Source organism: Antechinus flavipes, chromosome 1, assembly GCF_016432865.1.
Source record: "Antechinus flavipes isolate AdamAnt ecotype Samford, QLD, Australia chromosome 1, AdamAnt_v2, whole genome shotgun sequence".
In the NCBI taxonomy this organism is placed as follows: Eukaryota; Metazoa; Chordata; class Mammalia; order Dasyuromorphia; family Dasyuridae; genus Antechinus; species Antechinus flavipes.
This window is the reverse complement of record NC_067398.1, coordinates 723,957,829-723,963,947: the sequence shown is the minus strand read 5'-3', so window position 1 is coordinate 723,963,947 and position 6,119 is coordinate 723,957,829.

The following is a 6,119-nucleotide window of genomic DNA, read 5'->3' as shown; positions in this document are numbered from 1 at the left end:
GCACTTTAAAGCCTGGAGACCTGAGAGTATGCAGCTCTCAATTGGGACAGGTGAAAGAGAGCAAAGAAAGAGGGGATCAGTCAAACAAAGTAATCAGAAAGGGAAGAGGACTCATTTTCTGGAATTCTATAAGTTTTGTTAGGCTTCTTGAAAGTATGTTGTGAGTAAGCTTATTATCCTGACCAATAACTAGTTGCAATTACAAAGATCCCAATGAAGGATGACTTGAATGATAATCTACAGCTTTGCTAAGTAGGAATAATGTCTAGTGTTTGGCTTTTATACCTGGAATGTTGTACTTGAGGCTATCTCCTCAGATATCAAGATGAGTTTTAAATTTTAGATGATGAATCTCTATTAGAGTTGCATGAGACAATCACTAATCTCTGGTACGTGCATTTGTTTACTTTAATCACAAAATCTTCGAAATTTGTGTGCAGACATTGAAACATTACGGAAAATTTAAATCTGTATTCGATATGATTTTGTGGTAAAAAAAAAAATAGGTGAATAAAACAAAGTTCTGGTAACTTACCTTAATAGATCGCATGTTAAATCCCCTAACTAGATGAAATATGTGGCTTTTTAAATGTTTATTGGGTAATTTGTAAAAATTTTGATCTATGCTTTAAAATTTCATTACTTTGCCTAGACATTTGTATAAGTTTTATGAAATTTATGAAATAAATTTTGAAATAACACTACACTTATTTAGATATTAGATATATTATGAATAAGAATGGTTTGAAAAAGAAGGGACAAAAAAGATTGGTTTACAAAAGCAATTGATTGATTGAATGGAACATCTTGTAAGAATACTCCAAGGTAAAATACTGATTTAAAGAAAAAACTTGTCTTAATTGGTGTGTTCCCTAAGAATGTTGCAGTGATTTATGGGCAGGGGCTCCGAAGAGAAGATTCATTTGAGACAAGGGGAAACTGCTTTGCGGATGAGGAGGCGAAATGGGCGGAGAAGAGGAATCTGTGGATCCGGAGGAGATGAGGGTGATAATTCTGGCATTTCCACCTCCAATGCCTCCACCTTCCTTTACCCAGAAGAGAAGCAAGAAATGCAAAGCCTTGGTGCTCAGGAGGATAAAGCCTTGGCTCCTCCCTGAGGGCAGAGAGCTACTGACCACAGCAGGTATGGAACATGTACTCCCACATTTACATCAGGGCATTCACTGGGGTATCTGAAGCCTGTGTGACGCGGTGCTGACCAAGTTTGTGGCCCCGGCTCGTACACGATTGCAGGCAACTGGCCAGCGAGTGTCCTGTTTGTCAGAAGAAGAATACGGTGGTCTTCCAGCCAAGATGGTGGAGAGGAGGCACACAACTGTGTAACCTCCGTGTCTTTCTCTCACTATCCATTTCATTTCATGCCTCTGAATTAATGCTTGACTGATAAAAAAACATACAATTAGTTACCAAGAGAAACCATCCTTGAGACTCATCAGGAAAGGTCTGTTTTTGCGCAAGGGCGGGGACGGTTATTAGATCGGAAGCAGACTGCGGGCAGCAGCAGCAGCGAGAGCATGGAAGCCGGCTCAGAGCTGAGCAGAGTGGAGAGGGGGTGGGGCGTGATCGCAGCCGTCTCTGCGGGGAGAGCTTTGCTACAGGATTAGATACTTTGCTCCGGCAGCGAGTCAGCAGCCCAGCAGAGAAGCTAAAAACACGAGGATGAAGAATACAGCCCCAAACAGCTGGAGTCTCTCGGGACCTGGCCACCCCTCCCCCACAGTATCTTAGCACATTCTCGGATCTTAGAGCACAGGCGCAGCATAGTAGGCACAGCCTCACGGCTACCCCCCCCCCCCAAAGAAAGCAGCCTCCATTCAAGGGTTTTTTTTCTTCTGTTTCTTTGATAGTTTGTCTTTGATTATTAGACAGAATGAGCAAAAAACTGAAAAAGACTTTAACCCTTGACAGCTTCTATACAGATAAAGAGCAGACTCCAAATCCTGAGGAGACTAAAAACAAACAGTCCCCAGGTGAATCCCCAAAGGAGGAGATCATCTGTTCCTCAGCACAGATGAATCTCATGGAGGAAATTAAAAAGGCTCTCACAAGGGAGCTAGAAGAAAAATGGGAAAAGGAGAGGGAGGCTTTGCAAAAGGAGAGGGAGACTTGGCAAAAGGGGAAGGAGGCTCTGCAAAAGGAGAAGGAGGCTTGGCAAAAGGGGAAGGAGGCTCTGCAAAAGGAGAAGGAGTCTTGGCAAAAGGAGAGGGAGGCTTTGCAAAAGGAGAAGGAGGCTTGGCAAAAGGGGAAGGAGGCTCTGCAAAAGGAGAAGGAGGCTTGGCAAAAGGAGAGGGAGGCTTTGCAAAAGGAGAGGGAGGCTTGGCAAAAGAGTCTGGAGAAGTCATCCCACTCAGTTAAAGAGACAGTGGATAAAGAAATCAAATCCTTGAAAAATAGGATTGGTGAACTGGAAACAGAAAATAGCTCTCTAAAAACCAAAATTGGCGAAATGGAAAAAGTTCCACAGAACAAAAGAACTCAAGTGCACAATTAGAAAAAGATCTTTAAAAAGTGAGTGAAGAAAATACTTCACTGAAAATTAGGGTCGAACAAATGGAATTGGATGACTCGAGGAGACAAGAAGAATCAGTCAAGCAAAACCAAAAAAAATCAAACAATGAAAAAGAATGTGAAATACCTTCTGGGGAAGACAACAGACCTGGAAAACAGATCCAGGAGAGACAATCTGAGAATCATCGGACTCCCAGAAAAATATGGTAAAAAAAAAAGCCTGGACACTATTTTCCAGGAAATTATCAAAGAGAACTGCCCAGAAGTCACAGAAACAGAGGACAAAATAGACATTGAAAGAATTCATTGATCCCCTACTGAAAGGGATCCTAAAATCAAAACACCAAGAAATACAGTGGCCAAATGCCAGAAGCCTCAGGCGAAGGAAAAAATACTGCAAGCAGCTAGAAAAACCCAATTCAAGTATCGTGGAGCCACAATAAGGATCACCCAGGATCTAGCAGCATCCACATTAAAGGATCGAAGGGCCTGGAATATGATAGTCTGAAAGGCTAAGGAACTTGGTATGCAACCAAAAATAACTTACTCAGCGAGAATGAGCATCTTTTTCCAGGGAAGAAGATGGACATTCAACGAAGTAAGCGAATTTCACCTATTTTTGATGAAAAAGCCAGAACTTAACAAAAAATTTGATCTACAAGTACAGAACTCAAGAGAAATCTAAAAAGGTAAAGATTAATCTTGAGAACTATATTTCGGCTATAAAGATGTATAAAGAATACATGTATACCTTGTTCTAGAAACTAGATGTGGAAAGGACATTGTACCAGAAAAAGGGGAAAGTGGGGGTTCTACTTCTCATGAAGAGGCAAAGAAAACCTATTATATCTGAGAGAAAGAATGGAGAGGGATGAATATAATTTAATCTTTCATTTACAATATTCCAGTTCAACTGGAAGTCCAATTTCTAAGTGTCAATGACTAATAAACTGGGAGACTGAAAAGGAAGAACCTAAAAAAAAAAAAAAAAAAAGAAGAAGAAGAATAGGGTGGCCCAATGACAAGTCCAGAAAGGAGAAAGGCCCCTGGTATCAGGCCCTTACAAAGAATTCAGGTGGACTTTACTGAGCTGCCATCTGTGGGCGTCTCAAATACCTGTGGGTCATAGCGGATCATCTGCCCTCATGTGTGGAGGCCTTTCCCCTTACCCGGGCAACTGCCTCAGCAGTCGTAAAGGTCCTCCCTAAGAATATCACTCCAGGGCATGGGCTGGTGGAGCAGGTAGATTCAGACCAAGGCACCCGTTTCACAGCTAAGATCCTCCCATCTGTGGCCCGAACTCTAGAAATATCACGGGATTTACACACCCCATGGCATCCACCCTCATCAGGTAAAGTGGAAAGGATGGATAACGACATTAAACAGCAACTGACTAAATTGGCTGAGACACAATTGCCCTGGACCACGGGCCTTCTCCTTGTCCTATTGAGAATTAGAACAAAACCCCAAAGGGATGTGGGATTATCACCTTATGAATTATTGTACGGTCGCCCTTATCCAAAAGGGATTCAAAATTCCTCCTTGGATCCAATATTTGAGACCAAGGATTTGTTTTTAAGGAAATGTGTCAGGTCTTTACTGCAACATCTGAAAACTTTACAGCTAAAAGGGCTTCTTGCTCAGCCTCCTTCCTCAGGATTCACGGTGCACAAGTTCTAGCCTGGAGACTGGGTCCCGGTTCGGACGTGGAAGGAGGACAAGCTGACCCCGACCTGGGAAGGACCGTTCCGGATCCTCCTGACATCAGACACAGCGGGGGAAAGGGGATGGGCTCAGCGCACCAGAATGAAAGGAGCGGGGGAGGCCCCGAGGGAGTGGACTTCCAAACTGCATCCAGAGATCGAGCTGAGACAAACATTGAAGAGGAACCGATGAACTGTGCACGTAAAATCCCGATAGTGGTATCGCTCTGGGGCACCTCCCTGGGGCACTGCCCAAATCAAACAGGGGCAGGGCCATGGATGGGAGAGAGTGAGGGGGAATGGCCTTTACTCCTCACCCAGAGAGGGCAGATATCACAGATTGTGGTGAGCACAGGAACAGAGGGAGCAAGTCAAAGATTGTTTGTGACATGGGTCAGCGCTTCATGGGCGCACCAGCATTCATTAGGGGGTAATGAGGGATGTTTGGAGGAATTTAGCAAGAAGCCCACTTGTCAAGCAGCCCGTAATCTATTCAAACTGGGGATGCTCATGGGTGGGGAGGTGCCCGGCCCCAGCACAGATTATCAGGGAATATGGACCGGCGACAAGGGCCCAAGATGGTGGTTGGGGGTATTGGGCACCAATATATATATGAATCAGAATAATTCGCCTGTAAGCAGTCTTAGAGGTAACAAGTAACCAAAGTGCTCAGGCCCTTAATCTATGAGCCGACCAGGCCCCCAGACAGGAGAAGTGGTTCTAGAACATAGGTTAGCCTTAGATTATCTGTTAGCAGAGGAAGGAAGGGTCTGTGGGGGACAAAACCTGCCCACCTGCTGTATGCAAATTGATGACAAAGGACAAGCAGTAAAAAGAATGACCAAGGGCCCTCGCAGGATAGTTCATGTGCCTGTACAGGTCTGGAAACCCCCCTTCACAAATGGCTGGTGCTCTCGGTTTGATGGTGGCTGGAGAAAACAGCTCTCGTGGTACAGACATCGCAGTCAGGAGTATCATTCTGTTCCCACCATGTTTGCCCTGTATAATTACATCGGTAACAAGAATAGTTCGAGGATCACAGTCATGGATCTTACAGAGAGAGGATGCCATTAAAATGATGATTTGACAGAGAGAGGGATGGGAGGCGGGAGCAGGGGATGGTCCAGGTGAGGAAATTAGCAAACAATGTGTGGGATGTTAATCGAATTTGGCCACAATGTAAGCTCTTCATGAAGAAAAATCCATATATATTTATGAATAACAGGAGAGGTTGTGTGGAAAGATGAAGAACTTGCAGATTAAGCACATATAGATCAGGGACTGTTAGCTAAAGGAGATCAAGCCTATAGGCCCCAGTCACGTGATTTTTAGAGAAGGCCTGGACTGAAATCCATCGTCCAAAGAAGGGATTTTGGGCCAAGAAGCTGGAAATCACCTTGTCTGCTGCATCCCACTGACCAAGGAGGGGAATCCAGGCTTATGTGACCAACCACAGCGTACAGAGGGCGGGATTTGGGGGGTTCTTTGTCTGAAATGTATGAAAGCTGGGAACATTTCCAAGGGAGTGGCTCTGTCCTGCTGAGCATTCGGCTCACAGACTGGGGGGGATCGGCTACTCAAGATTCTAATAAAGAATTCTGCTTTCTATGAGTCATCTCTGAGGAGTCACTTTGGGTGGGTCTTTTTGTCCTAAACAATGGGTTGAGGCCCCTAAGTACCAGAGAGCCGACTTTCCTGGGATGGCTGCCCCCCACTCCCTCCCTGGAGCTGCTTCCTCTCATGAGGCCTGGGACAGAGAAACTAGAACCAGGAGCCCCGGTCTGGGGTCTAGAGGCCTGGGGGCCCGGGGAGTCTGACCCCTGCCAGAGCCCAGGAGGGAAATGAAGGGGAAGCACTTGGTCCCCATGAAAGGCCAAAGGATGTGTA